This window comes from Mustela nigripes, chromosome 17 (genome assembly GCF_022355385.1).
Source record: "Mustela nigripes isolate SB6536 chromosome 17, MUSNIG.SB6536, whole genome shotgun sequence".
Classification (NCBI taxonomy): Eukaryota; Metazoa; Chordata; class Mammalia; order Carnivora; family Mustelidae; genus Mustela; species Mustela nigripes.
The window spans coordinates 40,581,455-40,606,585 of NC_081573.1; the positions used below are offsets into that span (position 1 = coordinate 40,581,455).

Below are 25,131 nucleotides of genomic sequence, written 5' to 3' on the forward strand. Positions count from 1 at the left end.
GAGCTGTGTGGTTAGGGAGAGCTCCCCTGAAGAACTCATGGTTGAAGGGGGATCTGAAAGATGAATATGAATATATAATACATAGAAGAATAGGTATGAATACAGAATTCCCTCTACTCGCTCTGTTTTCTTCCCCTCCATTCACCCTCCACCTGCTCCAACCTAATGCACCTTATGCTCCCATCACTCCGCCTCAGGAATTCATGGGATGAATTTCATGGACATTTCCAACCCTCTATTTACTTGAGCTGTCAGGCATTTTGGACAGAGTTGATCACCTCCTTCTCCTTGAAATCATCCCCCTCTCGGTTTCTGAGCCAGAAATGTACTTGTTTTCCTCCTGTCTCTTTGGATCCTCTCTGAAAATCACCACGACATCATTGTTCCCCAAGCGTTCTTATATTCTTTCCCTGGACACCCTCATTCCTCTCCAAGGCATGACTGAGCACCCCACTGGTGATTCTCATGTTTGTATCTCCAGCTCAGACCTTTCTTCTGGACTCCAGATCTGTATTTCCAAATCGCCCGATGGACAGCTGCTCTTGGAGGTCTCAAAAGCACCTCAAACTCAGTATGATCAAAACAGAATTCATCTTGTGACCCCCAACTCCATCTCTGAGCCATCTATCCAACTGGCAAACCAGAACCCCAAGCATCATGCAAGATCTCTTTTTCTCCTTGCCTATGTGATATCCTGAATGATGGCTCCCAAAGATGCCCAGGTCCTTTTCTCTGGAACATTATCGGCAAAAAAGGGACACGGAAGATTGATTACATTAAGGGAACTGAAGTATCTTACGCCCCAAAGTAGAAAGATTATCCTGGATTATCAGGGGCCCTAAATGTAATGGCATTTATGTGAGAGGGAGCCAGAGGGTAGTAAAATAACTGAGAGTAGAGAGTAAAGGGAAGTAGCCACAAGCCAATGAATGCCAGAAGCTTTAAGATCGTGGAAGAGGAGAACAGGTTCTTCCCTGGGGCCTCAAGGAAAAACCAGCCCTAACAAGATTCTGATTTTTAGCCCTCATTTTTGAGTTCTGGCCACCAGGACTATAAGGAGACAAATTGCTCGTGTTAAGCCATAAGCTTGTGATATATGTTATAGCCACAAGAGGAAATTAATGCATCCTACTCTAACATACATGCTACCAAACTGCCTTTATTCTGCTGTCCAAATGATTCCCAAATGTGGCTGCTTTTGCCCATCTCCACAGCTCCTTCTCTGGGACAGCCTCCAGTCATCTCTCAGTCCGTAAGCATGTGCCACAGCCTCTGTCTTCCACGGCTCCTAGGATAAGAAGCAACATCATTGGTACAGCTCCCCATAAACGTGTTTATCCTCATCCCAGGCTTATCTTATAGCCAGACACAATGGCCTTCTTTCAGTTCTTAGAGGTAACTAATTCCCTACCCACCACATGGCTTTTGCACAGCCTTCTCCTTTGGCTGGGGATGCTTGTTAATTTCAAGTATTAGCTGACATGTCATGTCCTCACTCCATTTTCTCTGATCTCCCAGAACTGGATTCATCCGACACATACAACAATGGAAATTTTACACTAACTTTTAGGACTTCATAATTTACGTCTCACTCCCCAGGTTGTCAGTAGGTCCTGAGAGAACCGGCTAGTTATGACTTGGTGTGCCCACTGCTGTATCCTCAGCATCCAGCACAGAACCTGAGGGAGCACAAGTGGTTAACATATATGTTTGGATGACTCCCAGAGCCCAACGGAGTACCTCTGGGCATCTGTGTGGACAGGGGTGTTGGTCTCAGTGGTGGGCTTTGTCCGAGGCTTTCTAGCTATTCGGTTAGAGAAAGGGGGAAGGGGTCTCATGAGGAGGACTTGACGGCACTCAGCAGTGGCCAAGGAAACTCCAGAATGAAAATTTAATCCTCATCAGCGACATCTTCTTAAAACAGGCACTGGGCAGAGATCTCAGTTAACTTAATATTCACAGGAGGGAATATGAGGACTTTGGGGGGGAGGGGGTTACCATTAGCCTATACTGGAAATTATTTAGTAATAGACCAGAGTCTTTAAATAGCATTCTGTGCCAGGGGGCTTACCTGAAGGCACGTCATAGGCCACTTGGGGTTGGCAGTGGCTTTGCATTGCCCAAAGCCCCTCTTCATCTATTCTGGGGACTGGGATTTCACACAGGAAATTTTAATGAAAGGTTCTTGTGACTAGAAAGAAATTATTTTATAAAAGTCACAATTTATGTTATTTGCACCACACCTCAAAGTTTTCAACAAAATATTTGATTTTTTTTTTTCCATTCATTTCTCCCATAAGCCCATCAAACTAGAAGGAGATCATTTACTCCCGTGGACAGATGCAAAAATGGCTCAAGGAGCTTGGGTAACTTGCCCCAAATCACAGATCTGGTAATAGGGAAGAGCTTGGACTCAAGTCCAGGACATTGGACTTCCTAGAAGCTATGGAATAGTAGTTTGAGCCCATTTCATGGACGTATTTATTTAGTCATTAAGGAAATGACTTCACTGAACATCTGGATTTCCCATGTAAAGATGAAATAGCACACAAGGTTAGGTGGCAGGATTAGGGGTAAATTTATTGCCTTCTTTGTGCTTCTCTGTAACTTCTACAATGTGCATCCATTGATCCATATTTAGAAAGCATTAGGAAATAAACAAGTATTCATTTGAAGTAAATCAACGGGTAAACAAGGGAACGTCTGCTACTCACTTTGGAAGGGCAAGGGAGGTAACTGATTATTTGGAGCTGGCTCTGGGCCTTGATGATAAAAAGCAAACTTTATTCAAGCAAGGGAGGGGGCAGGCATGTGATACTGGGTAAAACCAACTCCGTGGCTTCTGCAACAGGCAGACCTGCTTCTCCAATTACTGCTTGTGTGAGTCTCGAGTCTCTGGAGGAACAGAGGAAAGAAACCAACTGACCTTTACTGGCCATGGCTCTTGATCAGAAGTCGCAGAAACACACAAGTGAAACTAGCTTAGAGGGCAGAAGGAATTCGCTGAGTTACAAAAACGAGGAACCAAGGAAGCGCATCGCAGCCATGGCTCTTGTTCCATCTATGAACTCGGCCTGTCCCTTCTTAGCACTGAATCACACTCGTCCCTTCTGAGTGGGAAGGTGGGCACCAGCAGGCTTGTTCTTATTTTCCCAAAGTGGCAAACCCAGTGGGAATAAAAACCTCTCTCAGAGCCCCTGCACTAAGCCTGAGATGATTCTGATAGGCCATGCTTGACTCCCATGGCCCCACCCCCTTTCTCAGAACCAATCACTGTGGGGCACCTGGGTGGCTCAGTGGGTTAAGCCTCTGCCTTCAGCCGGATGGTGATCTCAGGGTGCTTGAATCAAGCCCCGCCTGGGGCTCTCAGCTTGGTGGGGAGCCTGCTTCCCCTCCTCTCTCTCTGCCTGCCTCTCTCCCTACTTGTGATCTCTCTCTCTCTCTCTGTCAAATAAATGAATAAAATCTTAAAAAAAAAAAAATCACTGTGACCAGGTAATAGAGAGTAGGATGGGCCCAACCCACCCCGTGTGCCCACCTGGGTGCCCAGTGGCCCTCTTCCAGGAGACCCAGCTCTCTTGTGACGAATACTGAGCAAGGCAAACTCCTGACTAAGCCAGATGAGCTGAGCATTTCCCTTGGCCAGAGGGTCCAATATATGTGTGCTGCTGGAAGGTTTAATTAGTTTGTGAAATGCATTAAGTGATAAGTAACTTTAGCTAAGCAACATTTCAACACTTAGCGGGGATGGGGAGAAAAACTTTAAAATCAAGGTGACAACACAAAAGCAAAGGAATGTTTGGTCAGAAAACAAAACAAAACAAAACAAAAACAAAAACCAGGACCATAAAATGTTAGGCTCTAGAGAAAATCATCCTGTTACAAGGTTCTGAGAAAACAGGCATGTGGCCCCCTGACGTGGACTAAACCCTGGATGGCCACCAAGTTCTTCCCGATGATTTCTGCTACTCAACTACTCTTTGCAGATTGGAGACAAGAATTGCAGAAGATGCTCCTCCTTCAATAAAACTCCAAATAAATTAGATATTGAACAAGACACTGAGATCCTGGCAAGAATACACGAAAAACTGGGCCCCGAGCTGTTGAGAGATGATAAATTGTCAGTTTCTATTTAATAAGATTTTGTCTCATCACCATCTCCTGTAAGGGGTTTGATAGCTTTTGTTTTTAACTTGTGAAGATGAAAATCAATTCCCAACTAGAGCTGGAAGCCCCAAACCATACGGCTGCAAATATATCAATTAATCAATTAATCAGTCGGCCAACAGATCAGCAAGACCATACTGAGGATCAATTCTTGCTGGGCATCTGGGGCAGAGGAAAGGAAGAAAATTTGCCCCTGTGGACATTAGATGAGGGAAGCCATGATCAGAAGGCACTAACTCCAACTTTAAAGGTCAACAGCGAACCTCTTCCCATTAGAATTGTTGGGTGGGTGTGCCCCACATTCCCATCCGTACTGTCTCCTAGACATGTTTGACTTGAAACCCTGGGCTAATCCACAGGCTTTGACTTACACCTCTGCTCTACTCGGGTGTCCACACCAGCAACAACATTACTCCTTATAGATCAGCTGGGTTTGTGGATCCTACCTGTGCTCCCTGGGCATTTTATGAGACAGACATGGGGATGAGGAACCTGGAATCAAGCTCAAATTCCATCCCTACCCTTAAGTTATTCAGCCGTCCTTGGTCCCAGTATCTTTAACCACCAAAGCAGAAATAACAACATGTGCCTTGCAGCCTGCCAGGATTAAATGAGATCACAAATGAAGAGCATTTAAAGTAAGACCGGGTTCAGAATTAATGGGATTTTGTTAACATTACAATCAGCACTGGTGATAGTGGTGTTATTTCAATATCAGGTGGGTACTCTTAGGTTAGTTTTTTGGTTTGGGGGTTGTTTTGTTTTGTTTTGTTTTATTCATAAAAATGAGTACAGGCATGTTTTCTTCCTCTGCTTTTTATCCCTCTCTAAATGGACTTCCTCACCCTACAATAATCCTATTAAATTCTACAGACTTTCCCTTACATGACAAATCTCCCACTGGTTTCAGCCCAAACAAAAAACTAATTGTCCCCTCATTTGTCTGTGTGTGAGTTTGCTTTTCCAGATGAAACACTTCAGACTCTATTTTCTTGTCCCTTGGCGTTTTTAACAACCACCACGGTATGAGTTAGCCACAAAGATAGGGCTTCTTGGAGCAAGAAAGTAAGGATGTGTGAAGCCAGTGGCTCTATTCGAAGCCACAGTTCTTAATTTCAGCTAAGAAATGGCTGAAGGAGTGTGATATAGAGGAGAGAACATAAACTTGAAGGTCAGGAGAGGCCGTATCTTAATTAATCCTGCCTCCCCACTTCCGCCTCCTGTAAGTTACATGACACTGGCTATGTTTCTAAACCAGTGCAAAAATCAACTATTGTTCTTGTCCTTCCAAGGATGAATTTGGCAAGATTTATAGACATTATTTCCTTACATATTCCTCACCATGTCATTAACAAGTCAGAGGCATCATGACCCTTCGGGGGAGGAAATCAGTGGAAGTATTTCCATGGGAAGCTCTGAAGAAAAAGGCTGAAGGCAGCACCGCAGGAGATTCAAGTTCAAGTCCCAGTCCTACCATCATGATCTGATGTGGGTGACCTTCAAAAAGCCTCCTCTTCGTGCTGGCCTTCTTTCACTCTTTGAGAATGAGGAGATGGAGACTAAAGGATCCATTAAACATCCTTCCCACTCCGTCACCTGATCACACTCCATTCTAAGACTTGGCATGGAATGAAATCTTATGGCTCTCCCTCCTCTCTTAGCTGCCTTAACAACCAGACCTGCTACCTCTTGCTTGTCGGCAATGACCAGTATTTGTTGAACATCAGATACGCATCAGACGGAGCCAGATGCCGTACCTTATCCTCACCCCAGCCCTCAGAAGCAGATGCTGTCATTATCCTACTTGATAGCTAGGGAGTCCAGGGCCATGAAAAGTTGAAACCCTCCTTATTTAAGAAACATTTTGGGGGTGTGAGATGCAGACCCATGTCACTGAATGGCTTCTCAACAAGATGACCTCAGCTTGAAAGATATAGGACTTACAAGACAACGTCACCCCTTAGGTCAGAGATCCCTGGGGTCTCTAAGGTATCTCACTTTGTTCAGTAGTTCTTCCTGCCCTGCCACCACCCCCATTTCTAGTTTGGGCTTTGATTTAGGTCTTCATTAACACAGGTTAATGAATGGTTCAGAGATTTTTTTGGCAGGCTGGGAGGAAGAAGAGTCCCTTATCTGCCCTGCAGAATGCATGCCCGCAGAGGACCTGCCCAACCTGCAGTCCTCCTCCAGAGCACTCATGCCTCTGAGGCTATTGGGCAAGTTAAGTGGGATTCTATAGATTAAACTCCAGGGACAACTGCTGACACACCACTGACCTTACTCTACCCCTACTCCTACCCCACTTTAAGACCCAACCCTTGAAAACTGCTTTTCTATTTTTGGTATTGATTCACCCCTCCTTCAATCAATCCAGGTCCCAAAAAGAAAGAGACTGCATTCGGCCTGTGTTCCCCTCTAGGATTTTGATGGATTCCTATCTCGCATTTAGTGCTTTCCTCCATTTTGAGTCTACTTTCGTGTGTGGTGTAAGAAAATGGTCATTTCCTTCTTCTGCATGTGGCTGTCCAGTTTTCCCAAAACCATTTGTTGAAGAGACTGCTTTTCCATTGGATAGTCTTTCCCGCTTTGTCGAAGATGAGTTGACCATAGAGTTGAGGATCCATTTCTGGGCTCTCCCTTCTGTTCCACTGGTCTATGTGTCTGTTTTTGTGCCAGCACCATACTGTCTTGATGACGACAGCTTTGCTGAAGACAGAGTGACTCAGGAGAGTTTATTACTGAAGGGGCTGTGAACCAAGGCAGAGGGCACTGAGATGAGAGGACAAAAACTAGAGTCTTGGTAGCAGAATTTCACCACCCCTAGGACCAAAAGGTTAAGAGTGGAGGAGTAGTTACTAGACACCAGAGAGAAAGAGAGAGGGGGAGAGGCACCAAGGACAGTCGCCTTTCTTCGGGGGAACAGTCTCTAGTCAAAGGACAGAGCCAGCCAAGAGGTGACCTGGTAGGGAGGCAGTTAGATGATAACACTCTGAGCTCACTCTTGGCTATCAGGGTTGGTCGCAGAAGTACCTAACTAGCTTGAGCCATTTTGCAAAAATACTGTACAACATAGCACTGACCCTCGGCCAGGGCCATGAAATGTACTGATTAGCAGTGTTGCTTTGTCACTGTGGGTACAAGGCTTTCAGGGCTGGTTTGCACCAGCTCGGCAGCATTATCTCTTGACAAATGGTCATACGGACAACTTGCACTCTCTAACCTCCCTGCGAACACTTTTTGGGACTCCCCATGGGCCTGGCCCATTTGGAAGAAGCAGGCAGAGGAACTCCTTGATGTCCTGCATGTAGTACAGCTTCCGGGGTGGAGTGCAGGCCGGAGAAGCATGGAGAGGAGGTCTCAGGGTCGCACCTTCAGCATGAAGGCTGTGTGACCCATGCATCACATTCACCGGGTTCTCTTTTACATCAGAACATCAGAAGCGTGGCCCGACCAGCTGACCATGAGGCCCCTAAGCACGCACCCCCCTCCTTCCCCTGGGCATGTCCCCCGCCCATCTCAGAGCCTGGCACGGAGGAGGTGCTCAGTGAGTGTGACAGCACCTCCGGGGCCGGCAAGCCGCACGGAGAACCAGCCAGCTGCCTGCTTTCCCCCAGGGTTCACCCTTTTCTGTTACGGCTGCTGCCGAGGAAGCTCGCCAGTTTCCCAGGGGCTACAGAGACACTCTGGAAGGTGGGGAGAGACGACTGAGCGGAGAGAGCAGATGCAGGTGGAGGTCGGGCCATGGCTGGTCTCCGAGTGCCTCCCCCGGTGACATTAGATAAACAGAGATGAGAATCACATTTCAGTGTGACAGCTTAAAAGGCATGTCAAGAAACAATTAAAAAGATGTAGAGCAGCCGGGTCCTGAGAGACTTCTGGCAGAGTGAGGCTGCTTCCCGTCCTCCAATGTGGGGGCGACACGGCCCAAAGCACATGTTCGGGGCCTTGAATTCTCAAAAGCAGGTCCTGGGAGGCCTGAGGCTGGAGAGTATGTGAGCCTGGAGAATTGGACCATCTACTGCTTTGAGGTGTTGGAGGAATCACCGGCCGACGGCAGCACAGAGCATCTGCCCCGCGAGTCCCCCGGTCAAGCTCGCCACCTTCCGATCCTTGTCACAACCCTGGCTGTGAGGAATAATGTCTATAGAGTACTGTCTGAAGGACATTCTGTCCATCAATCCTTCTGATCCAGCTTCTCAGACGATCTTCCCCGGAGCCCTGGAGTTCCTGAGGGTGCTCCTGGGGCTCCCTAGAAACCCATCCCCTGCCTCCACCCCAATCCAGAGATGGCCAGGTCTTATCTGCTACGAGTGGGATACTGGGGTTGCAGATAAGGAATCGCCTTTTTAAAAAATGCATGCTGGGGCCTTAAAAGAGCAAAAGCCATCACATTAGCCTGAATCTCATTCTGCGATCAAGCCAGATGAAGCCTGGGTCATGTGTCTTTGCTCTGCTGCCCTTAGAATTTCTCGTGCTAAATGGAGCTCCAGAGGAATCCCATCAGCCCACTTTGTGGGAGCCCATAAAAAACAGCTTATTGAAATTCCTGAAATGCCTCTTGAAGGACTTATTCTGGTGAATTCATGAGAGCCTCTCCTCTTTTGTATCAGGAAGAGTCATTTCCAGTGTGATCGGGTCGTGCGACCCACGGGCTGGGAATCTGGCTCTGTCTCCGTCTTGGCCTTGGCCTCTGCGAATCTCAGCGCCATCCCCGAGGCCCACTTGCAGCTGTCCAGAGCCTGTGCTCTTGGAGATTCCAGTCCCCGCCCCCGCCTCCGCTCCCTCACTTACTTCCTTTATCACGTCGACTTGCATTTGTTTGTGTGAGTGGATACAGAAGGTGTGTGTATCCTTCCTCCAAAAAAAGAGGGAGAAGAGACTCTATGAATAAATGAAAGTACGTGACCCTTAAAGAAAAAAGAAGCATCTCAGTCCATTGGTAGAGCTCCCCCGGCTCCCAAACATGTTCCAATTCTGATCTCCCATGAATGCGCTGGTTTTCCCGGGCTTTGCTTACAAATCGTTGTTGGCTCCCGGCCTGCTGGCTCTAGGACCTCAGGCTCCCTCGGGTGGGATTCTAAAGCCTTCTCATTCTGACCCACCAGCTCAGCCCTGTCCTGCCCCTGCGTCCTACACCCCCAGCATTAGGCTAAAGTGCTCACCGTTCCCAAATCCGTGCAGCCCCTTCCTCTCTCAGTCTTTGGCACTCGTGGTTCCCAACCTTGTAATGTCTTCTCCCATTTCCCCCATGGGAAATTCAAGACCAGGAGTATTTCTCCCCCTAGTCATGCCTACTCTGGTGCCCAGAGCAGACTGCTGCCCCCACTCCCTGTTTCTTCTGTCCCAGTCATGTCTCTGTTGGTCACTCCCAATATTACATCACCAGGCTTCTGGAAGTCTCTCCCACTGAACTTCAAGCTCCCTAGGCACGGCCACAGGGGGACTGGGAGGCACAGTTGACTAGGGAGTCTACACTGGGGACAGAACACCGAGAGGGTTTGACAGAAGAATTAAGTACTCTCTCTATGCCACGACAGACAGGCAGGGAGACCCCCAAGGCATCGTGCCATAGCTCACTGCCAACACAGGCTTTAGGAATGTTGATGGTCCCTCTCAGCCTCCCCCAGTCCTGCCCTCCTCTGACCTCCCTGAGCTCTTCCCCTCCCATCTCAGAATCCACCTGCCGGTGGGAGCGCTGGGATTTGTCTTGTGGTCATCGACACTCAGTCTCAAACTTCTGATGTTTTAAATTCCTGAGGTGAAGAATCCTTATTGGTTTTGCTAAGAAGAGAGAGCATCATCTAGGGCCCCCGGCAAGCTGCACTTGCTTCCACAATTCCGCTCTCCCTGAGGGATGAAGCACAGCGAGCCTCTCAGGACAGCACGGTACAGCAGCAGAGCCGCGCCTTCGTGTTTGCACACCCTTGGCATACGTACGGAACCCCACCCCACACTGAGACAGAGCAAACATGGAGTCAGAAAGACTTGAGTCAAAAGACTGGTTCAGGGGCACCTGGATGGCTCAGTGGGTTAAAGCCTCTGCCTTCGGCTTGGGTCATGATCCCAGAGTCCTGGGATCGAGCCCCACATCAGACTCTCTGCTCGGCGGGGAGCCTGCTTCCCTTCCTCTCTCTGCCTGCCTCTCTGCCTACTTGTGATCTATGTCAAATAAATAAATAAAAATCTTAAAAAAAACAATAAAAATTTTAAAAATATGTTAAAAACAAAACACTGGTTCAGCTACTTACCCAACATGTATGTCCTTGGGCAAGTCTCACCTGTACAACCACACTTTCTTCCATAGGGTAGGGAGAACACATATTACTTTATTTTCCCTACAAGCCAAAAAGTTTACGGAATAACTCCAGTTTGATAAGTCACTTAACCGCTCCATGCCTCCATTTCTTTCCCTATAGAGCGGGGACATGCCTACCTCACCAGGCTACTAAGAGAATTCAGTAAGAAATAGGATGCACAGCATTCCGTACAAAGCCTAGATAATGAACACTTGCTTATTGTCTATGGCCATGTCCCCGGAAGATGAAAAGTTTCAGTCTTGCTATGTAATCGTCTACCAATCCAAGGGAAATGTCACCTACAGCTCTGGTCTGTGTTGCGCTTGCTGGCTCTAAGGATATTCTTGGGAAGGAATCTCATTGCCAATTCGAACAGATCCCTTTGATGCTTAGCCATGCACTAAAGTCACTCTCGTCGTCTGCCAAGGAGCCTCTTGATGCCTACATACCTGCACAGTTCTGTCGCAGGTAGCACTCCCTTGCCAAGCTCTAAGTGACTGTTGGGAACATGCCCCTTATTCATCCTCTGTGCCCCCACCTAAGGCTTCAGTGACATCCTTGCACCCAGAGTGCTGGTCACCACAGTCTCGACACTGTGCGGTCAACCTATCAACGGTAATCGCCCCTGTCACCTGTCCCTGTAGCTGCCAACGCTCGTTCTCACACCATCACTCCACTAGGGGGCTCCAGACTCAGGCGCGGTCCCTCTCCGTCTGCTCCACTCCAAGGCAACCATCTGCCACCTACACAGCCACCTTTGGGAAGTGACGAGCGCGCAAGAAGCACTGACGCTTTAAGAAGAGCCTTCACTCTTCCTGTGCTCAGAGAAAGAAGGAATTTGCCTGAGGCCAGGCCTGGGGAGGCTGCCATTTTTCTTCCTGAACTCTCCCCACTCCCAAGGGGCCATATTTAATTCATGATGCTGGAGCTAGCACCATTGCCAGATATATTTCCTTGATGATTAAACATTAAACACACAAGTATTTCAAAGCATTTGAAATAACTCAGAACTAATGAAGGACTAATTGCTTCACTCTGTGTATTCAAATAGTGATGTTATTTTAAAAAAATGCATTCTTATGTCAACTGCTGCATCCATTAATTGCACGTTTTCCAACAGTTAGCTGTGGTGTGATTAAAGCATATGAAAATAATCTTTTAATTAGCTTTCATTTCGAAACAAATAGACAATTAAACCAAAGAAGTAAGTGTGAAAATCCTGTTGGCCTGTTTTGGGGAGGATGCTTGTACAAATAATGACTATATCACTGGAAATTATTTCCTTGGCTGGTCTAATGGCTGTTAGAGTAATTTCATCTTTTCTCTATTACATCCCTTCTATTTCTTATAATCCTATACCCCTACTGTTATCCCCAGAAGCCTAAAATATGTAACTAGAGGAATAATAGTCTTTTTCAAGAATGTCTTTTTGAGTAGAGCTCTTCAAAGTACCAGCCAATTCTTATTAAAAATATCACTGTACTCATCACTGGTGTTTAAAAAGAGGAAGAAAAATCCGTTTTGGCCGCAGCATCATTAGTACTCTCTTGCACCCTGTGAAACAGGACCCGGGCCAGGTGATGGAAGAGGTCCCCGGGGCACAAGATTTAAGGAGGCACACATTCCCACAGGCCAGCCCTTCACTCGCGCACCCCTCAGAGTGTGTGTCTTCTTAAATTCTGTGACCTCGGGGGCCCTGCTTGTCTCACTCTAGACCCAGCCCTCATGATAAAGAGCCGCAGGGTCTCCACTATGTGCTTAGTGCTATTCATATAACTTTCTCATAACAATGAGAAAGGAACTATAGATTTAGTCCAAACCCTCTTCCATCATGTATAAGGAGACTGGGCCCCCCCCCAAAAAAGAGGAAGGAACATGCTCAATGTGTCATGAAGAAAAGCAAGATGCAGATGGCATGGTCCTTGTCCTTGGTCCTTCGGTCAAGAAGCATCTGCTGGGTGTTGTGTGTGTGGCATGTGTGGGGGATCACCAGCCTCAAATGGGCTGTGTTACCATGAAAGACACACTCTGCGGGGCAGAGCAAGAGAGCTGGTCCTGAGGAAAGAGAGATGATGGGCCACTCTTTGAGCTGAGTAACCAAGGGCTAGTGACTTCACCTCTCTGAGCCTGTGAACCATTTCTTTAAGTGAAGGTAATATTTATGTCACTGTGAACACCAAGGACCATAACGGGAAGAGTGTTGCATGGTGACTGACATAGAGTAAGGCATAATAATGACTATAGATACCATTTTGCAAGTAATTTAGTATGTGTTGAGAACTGTGCTAAATGCTTCATCTGCTTTATGGCATTTTATCTGCATAGCAACCCATGGGATAAGTATCACAAACTTCATTTTATAGGTAAAGAGAAGGGCTCAGAGAAATGTAATGACTTACCCAAGTTCACGTGGGTGGTAAGTGGCAAAGTCGGGATTTGAACCATTTCCATGAATTTCTGGTATCTGAACTCTTTTCTTAAGAAAACAGAGCTCAAATTTGGGAACATACCCATGGTTAGCAAATTCTGAAGGCCAGCCCTTCAGATTTTAAATCCATCACCCAATCCCCTCAACTACCATCACAAACTCAATTAATGGGGTCGAGTAGCACCAAGAGCAACAAGAGGAGTACTGTAATCTCATCGTGATGGAAACTGTATAAGGTATAGAAAATATCACTTCCCACCTGATGGGACAATTGCACTGAGATGCTTAGGGAACTTGGGAATGGAAGTATAGCACGTAGGAGAACCACAGAATTAAAGAGTTTAGAAGGTGTCTCCACTTCTGTGTTATCCAACGCCAACCCCAGCCCAGCCCACCCCCAGTGCCTCTGTCATAAGGTGGCACAGCCTCGTTCACCCCCATTCATTTCATCAACAAACGCCTTCATGATATTGGACTGAAACCTGCCCTCGGTCTTCTGGGGCCATGCAGACTCACAGCACCCCCTCCAGGTGCCTCTTCTCCAAGGCACAAGACCCCAGGCTTCCAAGAGGGCGCACTTCCTATGCATCTTACCAGCCCCACAAGGCTTCCTGTAACCTCCTGGATTCTGACAGATGTGGGGTTATATCCCAGCTCCACCACCACACCTGACCTCCAGGAAGCCAATTCGCCCCTCAGAACTTGGGTTTTCCCTTCTATAAAGGAAAAGCTGTAACGGCTACCTATTGTAGAGTGGTCTTAAAGGAGATGAAGCATATAAGCACATTATCCGCTCTATACAAGCACTTGATAAATGCTCACCCCGTCATTATCACTGTGATGATTTCAAGGGGAGCAGGAGAGCATCTGGGGGCCCACGGCAACGGAGAACAGGAGATTAAGGGTGGGGGGGATGGAGTACTGCAGGCCAACCTGAGACAGACCCAGCAGAGGTGAGGTCAGCCCCCCTGCCACCTTCCCAAAGGATAATCAGTAAACAAACTGTTGTATTGAGCAGAGCCCCCTTTGGGACTCTCTGGAGCTGGAGGGTCTGCAGCTCCATTCAGATATCGTTTCGGTTCTGCTAAATTATCACCAGCATGTGTTATCACAAATCATTCTGCGACTTGGCAGGATTCAGTGGAATGTGATCCCAAATCCTACATTAAAGGAGTAGGGCATTTGCAGTGGCACATTCATTTACACCATTCCATTTCGCTCTCTGAGCCGCGAAGACACTCAAAACTCCCAGCAGGGAGCACTGGCCACAGCAGAAGGAAGACACTGAGTTATGACACGTCCTTGTCAGTCTTCCCCGCGAAAGGAGGAGTGAGCGTGTATTGCCGATGTGCTGTGACTGCTGAGGACCAGAGGGAGGCGGGGGCGGCTTAGCCTTGACGCTTTCAGAGGTCGAAACACGGACAGCAAATTAGAAGGACCCCAGGATGCCTCCTCGTTTCCTGCATCGAGTATCGGTGAGTACATGGATGCAAAGGTGAATTAAATTCGGAACTGTCCACTTCATCCTCCCTCCCATCCCTACTCTAGCTGCTGGGATAGACTCTAACCCTCCCAGCCTAGGAGGCAGCGAAAGCCAGGTCTGCCGGTAGATAATGCAGTAGGAACATTTTGAAAAACCCAACACACAGGGATCTGAAAAGGCTTCTGCCTTTTTGTGGTTGCCCAGGGATAAGGAGAGCATCGGGTACCCAGTGATCTGAATCTCAGACATTAAAACCCTCATGTCCGTTAAGAACTTGACCCTTCCAGGGCGCCTGCGTGGCTCAGTGGGTTAAGAACTTGACCCTTCCAGATTCACCAATCCCCACCCCATCTCTCGAGCTCTGATTGAGGTACATCTACGGACAGCATGAACACAGGCACTACGCCAGGGAGTAATATGGGAAACCATCTCATCTGAGAACCAGTAAAAGATTTACATAAGGAAGAAAATAATTTTTGAGGTCTGAAAAATGAGTTGGTATGAAACAGCCAAAGGGAGGTTGGAGGACTGGGGGCTCGTGTTCTGCATTAGGGCAGACTCTGGCGAATGCGGAGGACTGATGGACACCTGTGGGCTGGGCCAGACCATGGGAGGGGGACTGCAGGGCGAGGAGGCCCGAGACTGGGGTGGCCCAGACACCCAGCGCCCAACCCATGGTAAGAATTTTGGTGATGCTAATAGGTAGACATGATCAGATTTAGGTTTTAGAGGGGAAAAAAATGTTTTAATGCCTCCGCTGTGTGGGAATTGGATTGTAGGTTGTGCCAAGAAGGGAGGGAGAGAGATTGAATAAGGGTGATCACCATGGTCCCGATAAGGGGGAGGAATGAGGCTTGGGGCAGGACAGCTGCTGGACATGGAGTGGGAGATATCAAGGAGGTAAAATCAGCAGAATTTGGCAACAGATCCTCTGTGGTGAAGAGAAGAGACCCGGCAGAGGGTTTGGCCTTAGTATTCATCCAAATGCTCCCCTGTGCAAGGTCATTTGAAGCCTAATAAAACAGCTTTCATGAAATTAGATTAGTCAAAAAGCCCTGTGGTAGGCTGCTCATTGGAACAACATTGAAAAATATAATGGGTGGTAGCCATACCGATCTTTCTAGAATTTTCAGTGCTGTGAACTGGAGCATCATGCTTGGCATCGTCAGACATTTTTTTTCCCCCTTCATATCTGTTCTAGAATCTGTCTGAGGCAAAGTGATCCTAATGCTAGTCTGTGAGAGAAAGAACTATTGAATATTGTGTGAAATGGAAATTCAAGAATATTTTTTTTCCTTTAATCTCATCAAAATCTAGATCAGGATACCTAAACCCATTCCAACTTTGCCACTAACTTGCTATGTGACCTCAGGCAATTTTTGTTCCCTCTCTGTTCTTTCATCTCTATTTCGGGAATGTGGAAGAAAGTAATCTGTAAAGCAACTTCTTGCACTACCTTTACATAGGAGACGCCAGCTCCACACACGTGGAGGAGAACATACTCATAACTGCAGGTAATTGAACTTCTGTTCCACACTGAGTATTGCACACTTGGATCCTGATTTTAACTCTGTTTTCTCAAACAAAGCGCAATATAATTTACAGTCAATTTTGAAACAAATTTGCTCTAATGAAAAATGTTCCAAGCAACAACATCGCTTTTATAAGAGTTACATTTTCCTAATGGGCACCAGGCAAAAGGAAACATCAAAATACGTTCCAAATATGCAAACCCAGAGAATACACAACACTTAAACGTTGCTGTTTGTTCCCAGTAAAATTAGCTCCGCGTTACCTGCACGGTCGGACTCCGCAGGTGATTTTCCAGAGTAGTACCAATCCATACCCCGGGCATCCCGAGTGCGGCGCACCTGACTGCCACCTCTGCCACGTCCTGCCAAGAAACATCTGCTCTTAATGTCTCAGAGCCGTTTCCGCAAACATACTCGTACTCCACACGCACAACTGCAGACTCAAATGCCCACCGCCCACCGCGACTTTTGCTGCCAATACCTTACTTTAGATTAGATCATCTTCATCCGTTTTGCAGACCACGGCCCCGGGAGAGCAGCAGGTCTACCTGACTCCAGAAGCAGCCCTGCACGCATACTAGTCCACGCTCTGTATCAGCTTCCAGTACGTTCTCTGTTACAGGAAAGCCTGTCCTTCTTGTCCCCCCTGGTCCACAGTCTCTCGAGGTGAAGCCCAAAACCCCAGCCAGGACACCGCAGGTCCTTCTGGAACCTATTCCAAGCTGGTGTCAGACTGGAGGAAATGAGACCGGTGAGGTCGGGAAGGCTACGGTAGAAAGGTGCTTGCCACGAGCCCCAGAGAGGTCCGGTGAATCAACAAGTGAAGGAATGATGGAGTCATCCCCTTTTTTGGAATCACAGACTTCATTCCTAATCTTACAATTCGATCACAGAAGCAAGGCCATCTCACTGCTTTAGGTCTCAGCAAGCTGAAAAACCACCAGGATTTACTAGATTGTAAATTTCTACTACCCCCTAGGAGGGCTGATCTACCTGGAGAGAAATCAGCACCAGTGGGGGGAAAAAAAAAAAAAAAAAGTGGCTACAAAATGGCAAGATTGTCAAACCTTGTCCAGCTCTTCACCCCACGGAGAGCATCTGTGCAGGCACCCCTGCTCATCGTCTCTGCACCCCCGCAAGGAGGCAATGTGGACCCTGCAATTGTTGGCTACAATGTTCTTGGCCCACTGGACCTTGTTCCCAAACGAGTCCATGGACTTTGGGCTGGTCCAAGAGAAAGTTTGCATTGGGATACAGCAAATGAAGGGGAAAAATGAGGAGTATATTTTCACTTTAATGAAGTTGCCTTTATTCTGAGATTATATACTTCATATCTACCAGGTGACATCCAGAATGTCCTTCAATGAAATGATTATGATGGTAGAAGGTGGAACATATTTCATTGCTATCATTTTGGTTTATGTCCTTACTTAGCCAAATAAGAAGTTGGTTATTAGCATGTGCTCAAAACATACTTTTGGGTGTTTGAAAGGTTTATAAAATCCGAACATTTGGGGTCTACCATTCTATGCTATGTATAGGTTCTGTGCAGGACACACTGAATTAAGGTAAGTGGATGTTATTGAAGGAGTTTTATCCCCTGAGCGGACACCAACTCATTGGTAATTGCTGCCTGGAAAATGTATTGGAAAAGATTCTAAGCCTCATCTGTGCTCAAAGGGGAAGAATGTTCTAGAATCCATTAGTAAGACCTGCCATGGATGAGAGGGGGAAGCGGCAATCCATTCTCAGTGGTGTGCTACTAAATATTTAACAACTGTTCTCTAAAAAGAAGAAAAGCCCCATGTCCTTGGCCAAGAGAAAGAAATACCATATGATTTCACTCATATGTGGCATTCAAGAAGCAAAACAGATGAACATAGGGGAGGGGAGGGAAAAATAAAATAAGGTAAAAACAGGGAAGCAAACCATGAGACTTTGAATTGTAGGAGACAGAGGGTTGCTGGAGGGAAGGTGAGTGGGGGATGGGGTAACTGGGTGATGGGCACTAGGAGGGTATGGGATGTAATGAGCACCAGGTGTTCTACACAACTGACGATCGCTAAACTTTCTCCTGACCCTAATACGACACTTGTATGCTCACTAACTTGAATTTAAAGTCAGCAGAGATGCAAGAAGTGAGTTCCAGGGAATGCTGCATGAGCAGGGCCAGGATGGGATGACCAGATCCCCGACTTGACCTCCCAGGCCAGGCTGAACTCCTAATCCCACCTGCTCTATGAGGCCATTTTCCTGTTTCTTAAGGGCAGCCATACTTGCCTTCTTGCCTGCAGTGACGAGCACAAGACTACACAACAGCCCCCTAAAAGCCCGCTTTTTATAAAAGTTACCAGCTGAGGGCGCCTGGGTGGCTCAGTTGGTTAAGCAACTGCCTTCGGCTCAGGTTGGGATCCTGGAGTCCCGGGATCAAGTCCCACCTTGGGCCATTTGCTAAGTAGGGAGTCGGCTTCTCCCTCTGGCCCTCGCCCCTCTCACGCTCTCTCTCTCTCAAATAAATAAAATCTTTTAAAAAAAAAAAGAAAGAAAGAAAGAAGAAGAAGAAGAAGAAGTTACCATCTGACCCGTGTCCACCATCCCCCTCCGGATGTGAACTGAAACTGGCAGATTCCAAGGCCCAGGGTGGAGGGATGACCAGAGGAAGACGGGAAACAATGTTAGGTGAGGGGAGTACAATGTAACTATGGCATAGAACGTTCCAGTTGTGGTCACTGGTACACACCATCCCCTCACATCATCATGGCAACCCTGAGGGATAAGAATTCGGCTCCACACTCTCCATATGGAAGAACCGAAGCTCACACAAATTAGGTGGCTTGCCCAACTTTGCAGCACTAGGAAGCAGCCTCGCTGGAATTTGAATCCAGTTCTGTCTCAATGTAAAGGGGCTGCCCTTGCCACTCAGCATCGTTGGACTGGCCACACAGGCACTACCTTGGAGCTTGTTAGAAGTTCGAGTTTCCCTGGCTCCCAGAATCTGCTCAGTCAGAACCTGCATCTAAGCCAGATCACCAGGTGACTCGTGAGCTTGCTGAGGCAAGAACACCCTTGTTCCAGAAAAGCCCTTCTCAAGTGTCCTTCAAAATGTTTCTGCTTCCAGGATATGAAATCTTGACTTATTTTTCTTCCACTGGAGTTTGGCCAAAATGTTCTGCCACCCCTAGCTGCAATTACCTTGTTAGCTCCCCTTCCGTTGCTCTGCAGTGGAGAGCGCGAATGGCACAGCCTGGTGTGACTTCTCTCATGACGATGACAGAGCCAAGATGAGGTTTGTTCTAAGGTGAACCATGGTTCTGGGCTGACCACCGTCCCAAGGCTTCATCTGGGTGTAGGTGACTTCTCATCACCTCACCTGTTGAGTGGGAAGAATCCCGTCTACACAGGATTGATGTAGATGCTGGGAAAGAAGGGACAGGACTGAGACCATCTGATTTCACTTTTCTTTTCAAGCTGTCAGAATAAACCCACTGTACCACCGTAGCCCATGGGAAATTAGAGAGGTAAGATGTCTAAAGGGACGAGTCTGCAGGCCATGCCAGTGAGCGCTCCCCTCCATCAGCCCCAGGTGAAACATGGCCCCTCCGTCCCGGCCACAGCGGCTCAGACCAAGGATGGAGCGGGGACACCATGGCTCTCCCACACTCATGCGTTCGTTCCCATTCTCACTCTACTCCCTGACCTTCTCTCCTCCTTCCTTCCAGCTTTTCTTTGCCTCTGTCCTTTACTCTCCATGGACTCCTCACTCCATTTCTGCCCTCCCACACCTCCTCCCTGAAGCTGGGAAAGAGAGACTCTCCCTTAGCAGTGAGGGCTTAGAGCACGTGCCGGGGATGCCCCCTCCCGCACCCTCTGCGTGCCCACCTCTGGGTGCTGAACACCCAGCAGGAGTTCTGCAAGCTCCTGCTCCCCCTGCAGGATCCAGCTTGGCCAACACTGGGAGGAAGATGGGGGTGACGAAGAGCTGACACCCCGCGGCAGCCTGGAAAGACAACAAGGGAGGCTCGGTATTTAAGTACCTCGGCTCTCTCACGCCCTGTGTAGACCGCCATGGAGGCTTGTGTTCGGCACCGAAGACCCAAGCTCCCCAAAGGGACTGGGCTCCGGTGACCCCACGTGGTAACTGGCTTGATGACACATTGTTTTCTGGCTGCCTTGCTTGCCCCTCCCCTCCACCTTCCCCCACTTTCTCGAAGTTCCTGGAACCACCGCCCTCCCACATCACCACTCACACTTGAGGGTTCATTTTAGGATCAGCTTCTGAAGCCCACCTCAAGGAGCTCCACGAGGCTGAAGCAGGAGATCACGGACAGAGGGGGAAACCAAGATGTGAGGAAGCTTGAGGGGCAGCGGCAGAGGAGAGGGTGAAGAAGCCAAAGGCCCAGAGGGGAGAAGGGGAAGGAGAGCCCAGGGCGTCCACAGTGGGTCCCAGAGCTGACTCGGGCTCAGAGAAAACCCTCTTCCTTACGAGGCTGGACGGAAGACCTGACCCTTGTTCCCTGGACAGTCTCATCAGATCAGCAAGCCAGACCAAGACCAAGGAGGGGCAGCCGGATAATGGGATTAAGACGAAGGTAAGAGCCGGCCCTTCTGGAACACTTCCTGTGCACCTGCGATCCTCCTACACAATTCATGCATCTTGACAACCCTCAGGACAACACTGTCAGATAAGAGACAACATCACCATCAGGAAGGAGTGAGGAATGACGGGGAAACTGAGTCACAAAGAGGTGAAGGGGAGCTGTTTGCCAAAGCCATGAAGTTGTAAGGGTCAGCTCAGAAGAGGCTCAAACCCGCACGGTTCATCCACTAAACGCCACACCAGACTGGGCCACACGCCACTCACCAGGGCAGCACCCTTCTCCTAGAGGGGCGGTTTTCACATTTCCAGAACATATTTCTTATTTTGAGGGGGAAAAAAAATCTCCAAAAATCTCCATCTCCAAAAGCATCTGGTTCTGGACCTCATCATTTCTTAACGTGGATTTAGTCCCAAGCAAGGCAGGGTCTGAAGAAGACCGGGTCCCATGTGCTGAACACAGACCTGGGAGCTTTATCTGTTTAGTGATTTAATGTGGCCCCACTCCTGTTGAGGTCGCTGCACCTGCCCCATTTCTTGTCTGAGGAAGTTCAAGTTAGGATAAGCATTAGGGCTTGCTGGAACCTGCGGGTCTTTCTGACTTCTAAAAAAGCTGGCGTCCTGGCCCAGAGAATCTGGGCTGACTGTGGTCCGGCTCCACTCACCCGAGGTACTCTAGGGAGCGGCAGGGACCTGTGGGCGGGACTCCCCAGACAGTGGTGATTGGTAGGAGTTCGCAGGGCCCCAGGCACAGACCCAGCAGCTGTGAGAGGCTCAGCTCTCAGGAGGCATCTCCGCTCACACTGCCTCCCTCCCTCCCCACCAGGTCTGCCCTACCAGGCCCAAGGAGTCCTCTTCTGATTCTAGAACAGAAAGCACTGCTCAGGGTCACCACAAATTCTAGGTGTGAGCTCCTTCTGTTTCCTGCAGGACCTGCGTTTTTTTTAGGTACAAACACGGGGAGAGAAATGGATGATAGGCAAGAACCCGAAACGCAGGAAACACCGATTAATGCTTCAAAACTGCATCACCCCCCAAAACACGTCACCTCAGTAGGTAAATGCCACTTCATCCACCATAAGTCCCAAACTCCACTTTTTCTTTCCTTTTTGGTGGGGGAGGGTGGTGAATATTTCTCACTTTTTCCTCTCTTTGAGATTCTAAAAGTTTGTGCTGGTTTCCTTTTTCTTGTATTCTTTTTTCCCCCAGAGATCTAAGAAGTCAAGATGGAACGTAAACCAATAAAGTGTGATTAGAAGGTGCCCCCATAGGATAGGCCGAAAAGAAGCTTTTCAAGAAAATTTAAAAAAAAAAAAAAAAAAGAAAGAAAGAAAAGAAAAGAAAAAAAGAAAAAGCAAGAGGGTGGGTCTAGGCATTTCCGTCACTAAGAATAGCAGTGGTGGGCTCCAGGCTCTCCAGTCTGCCTCCTAAAGCTCACTGTGGGGGCAGGGGGGGTGGGGCTCAAATCCATTTTCTGTTTCAACTGATGTTAATTTCATCCCAGCATATTTTAGTCCCTCTCATCGCAGGATGACTCATGGCTGCGTGTAAGTGAGTACAATCAGCTCAAACATTTGTAGTCTTCGTGCAAGTGCTGTATGGAAAAAAGGGGGCCTCCCCCTCCCCACCCACCCGATCGCCCCTCCCCAGCCACCGGTCGGGCTGGAATGACAGGCAGCCGCTGCCTGGCGCTCCCTCTTTGGCTTTGCTGACTTAGAACCACACAAAGCATTTATCCCCCTGGAGACCAGCCCGCTTCTGGCAAGGAAATATTTTCGTGAAGAGGGTTTTGCTCCTGAGAGCTTCGGCCGGGCACGTTTCCAAGGGCAATTTGGAAGAAACTTTGGCAGGTCTTGTCCTCACACAGCTTTCTAACCTTGGTGCCCGAGAAACTCTCAAGATAACGTTTGCTTCGTGACCATCTCAGCATCTAAGAAGTACCGGGCAGGAGGAGGCCTCCGACCTTTTCTTTGCCATTCCAGGAATTGCGCTGGGAGGAAACTGAGAAACAGTAGACAGGACTCACTGAGGGCCACGTGGCAAGAGAATCCAGATTAGAATCCACATCTCTCACGGTCCAGAGTATACACGGCTGCTCTTACTCTACAGGCCCTGTTTGAGAAGAACTCTTTCCTGATTATTAAGAGTATTCCTATTTATTATGGAGAATTTTCTACATCTGGCCTATATTACTCCATAATCCCACTCCTCAAAGATAATCACCATCAAGACCCGCTGAACGGACATTCACCCCTAGGCACTCACAACGGGCTTCGCACTTAGAAGAGTCCTGTGCTTGATTTAATGCTCTGCTGTTGCCGTCTTGAATGTCTTTTAATAATTTTCTAATAAGGCAGCATGAATTTTCATTTTGTGCTGGGCCTCATTCATTATGTAGCTGGTCCTAACTACCATTAATATTTTAGTGCCTTCCTTTCTAGTACCTAGCACCCTGTTTTATCCCATTCATTTGTTCTTTCAACAAATGTCATTTGAGCACCTACTGCATGCAAATGATAGAATCCTGTGAAAAGAGACTTCAAGGGAAGCCCTCCTTTATTGTCGGGTTCCAGGAACACAGACGAATGTGCCGGCATTGTTGTTCTAGGGGGACGGAACCAGCTGCCCAAGGGGAAAAGACTAACCCATTTGAGTCTAAAAAAAATTAAAATAAGGGAGAAGGCAGGCTGAGGGAATGAGGTCAGGCATGGTCCTTGGGCCTCCATGCCAATCTGCTCTGCACTTCTGTGTGGATGAGGGCTTATCTAGGCGCTGGGGTTCGTGTTCCAAGTGCAGACAGGCATGAGTTAGGCACAAGTGACAACTTGGGGAACACATCTGCAACTACAGATACCCTGACAACCTGGCAGCCGGAGCTAGAACTAGACTCTGTCCACTTCCAACAAAGGCCAACTCCATTGCTGTGGCCCAAGCCCTTCTGGTGAAAAGCATCATCACATTTGATAACTGCTCTCCACACCCTGGTATCTCTCCAGAGCTCCCAGCACTTTTTTGAACAGGGTGTGGCAAGGGATCTCCGCTCTTAAACCTAGGGAAAGATACTTTACAAAGCAATGAAGAGCTTTTTCATCCAAGCAGCAGGGAGGAAACCTAAAAGGAGGAGAATTACCCCCGTTACGTGGTAGACGCCGGGACAGCAAAAGACAAAGCTCTGTATGGTCAAAATGTTATTTCCCCACAAGAGGAAAAAAAAAAATAATGTGACCTTTCTTTCTCTGGACCAAAGGCATCTGATAGGGATGCTTCCATTTACAGCAATATACCCCACAGGATATTTGAAAACTCTGATTTAATCTTTAATTTCTTGCCAATAAGGTGAGTGCCTGAATTCAACTGCTGGAATAAGATAGAAGTTTAACTCTATAACCAGGAGTTGCTCTGGGTCCACAAATATGTACCTGCCTTCTAGATGTTCTGAGAAAGGGGAATGGTCAAAACTTCAACTGCCTCCTTGGTATCTGACCCACTTATCTTGCCGGTGAACACCTTCAAGGACAACAGTTTCAAGACCCAGTGAGTTCAGAGACAAATAACCTTTAATATAGACCAGGATGACTTTGCCTCCTCACCCTCAATATTCACTAGTTCCCTGGGTATCTCTTAGAGAAGCACCAAAACTGAGAAAATTCAAGCCACGGAGCCTTGACTGAATTTGAGGTGACTATTAGAGAATGCGTCCCATAAAAATGCGCCTGGGACTGCCAGTCCTTCTCCCTCCAATCTGAGACCAAAGTGATATTCTAAAAAGCAGATCAGCGGCCCCTGGGGGGCTCAGTCGGTTAAGCGTGTCACTCTTGATTTCAGTTCAGATCATGAACTCAGGGTCACAAGATCGAGCCCCGCGTGGGATTCTGCACTGAGTGTGGAGCCTGCTTAAGATTCTCTCTTCCTGGAGAGGAGAAGGGAGTTGAGGGAAATTGGAAGGGGAGGTGAACCATGAGAGACTATGGACTCTGAGAAACAACCTGAGGGTCTTGAAGGGGTGGGGGGTGGGAGTTGGGGGAACAAGGTGGTGGGTATTATGGAGGGCACAGATTGCATGGAGCACTGGGTGTGGTGCAAAAACAATGAATACTGTTACGCTGAAAAGAAATTAAAAAAAAAAAAAAATTCTCTCACCCTCTCCCCCACCAGTTGTGTGCTCACTCTCTCTCTCTCTATCTCTCAAAAACAAAAATAATAAACATAAAATAAATAAAAATAAAAAGCAGATCAAGCCATGTGCCTTGTAGATATCCCACCTCCCCGAAGCCCACCTGAGTTAAGGGTAGCTCTGATAGACAGTCTCATACACATACTCAACAGCCCATCTCCAGGGCATGGTTTTTCTACTTCCGAGCTTTCTCAGAAGGTGCAATAGCTGGTTGAACCCACCATTAACTAAAACTCATTTGACTCTAAAAATGAGCACCACAAAAGGCAGAGGTCAGGCGGAGGAAAGAAGGTTGGGCATGATTCTCTGGCATCTAAGGTAATGCGCTCTGCATGTCCACAGTGGGGAGTGCTCTGCTGGACAGCGAGAGGGCGGGGCCGGAGGTGCCGTCAGACGTCATTTGTGTGCAAGCAGTCCAACGTGCAAGGAGTCACTGCCACTTGGGGCAACCCTCAGC

The 25,131-nt window shown here is 47.9% G+C and overlaps 1 long non-coding RNA gene across 2 annotated transcripts; it reads right to left on the minus strand.

Annotated features, from left to right (window-relative positions):
* Positions 1-1,163: 1,163 nt before the first annotated feature.
* LOC132004727 (uncharacterized) lies at positions 1,164-19,294 on the minus strand. Of its 2 annotated transcripts, none has more exons than XR_009400624.1 (3): positions 19,099-19,294; positions 16,170-16,268; positions 1,164-1,288 (listed from the first exon to the last, which is right to left on the minus strand). It is a non-coding gene; the product is annotated as an uncharacterized LOC132004727 (long non-coding RNA). The 2 variants fall into 2 exon arrangements; XR_009400625.1 differs by lacking the exon at positions 1,164-1,288 and adding an exon at positions 2,105-2,191.
* Positions 19,295-25,131: the final 5,837 nt, after the last annotated feature.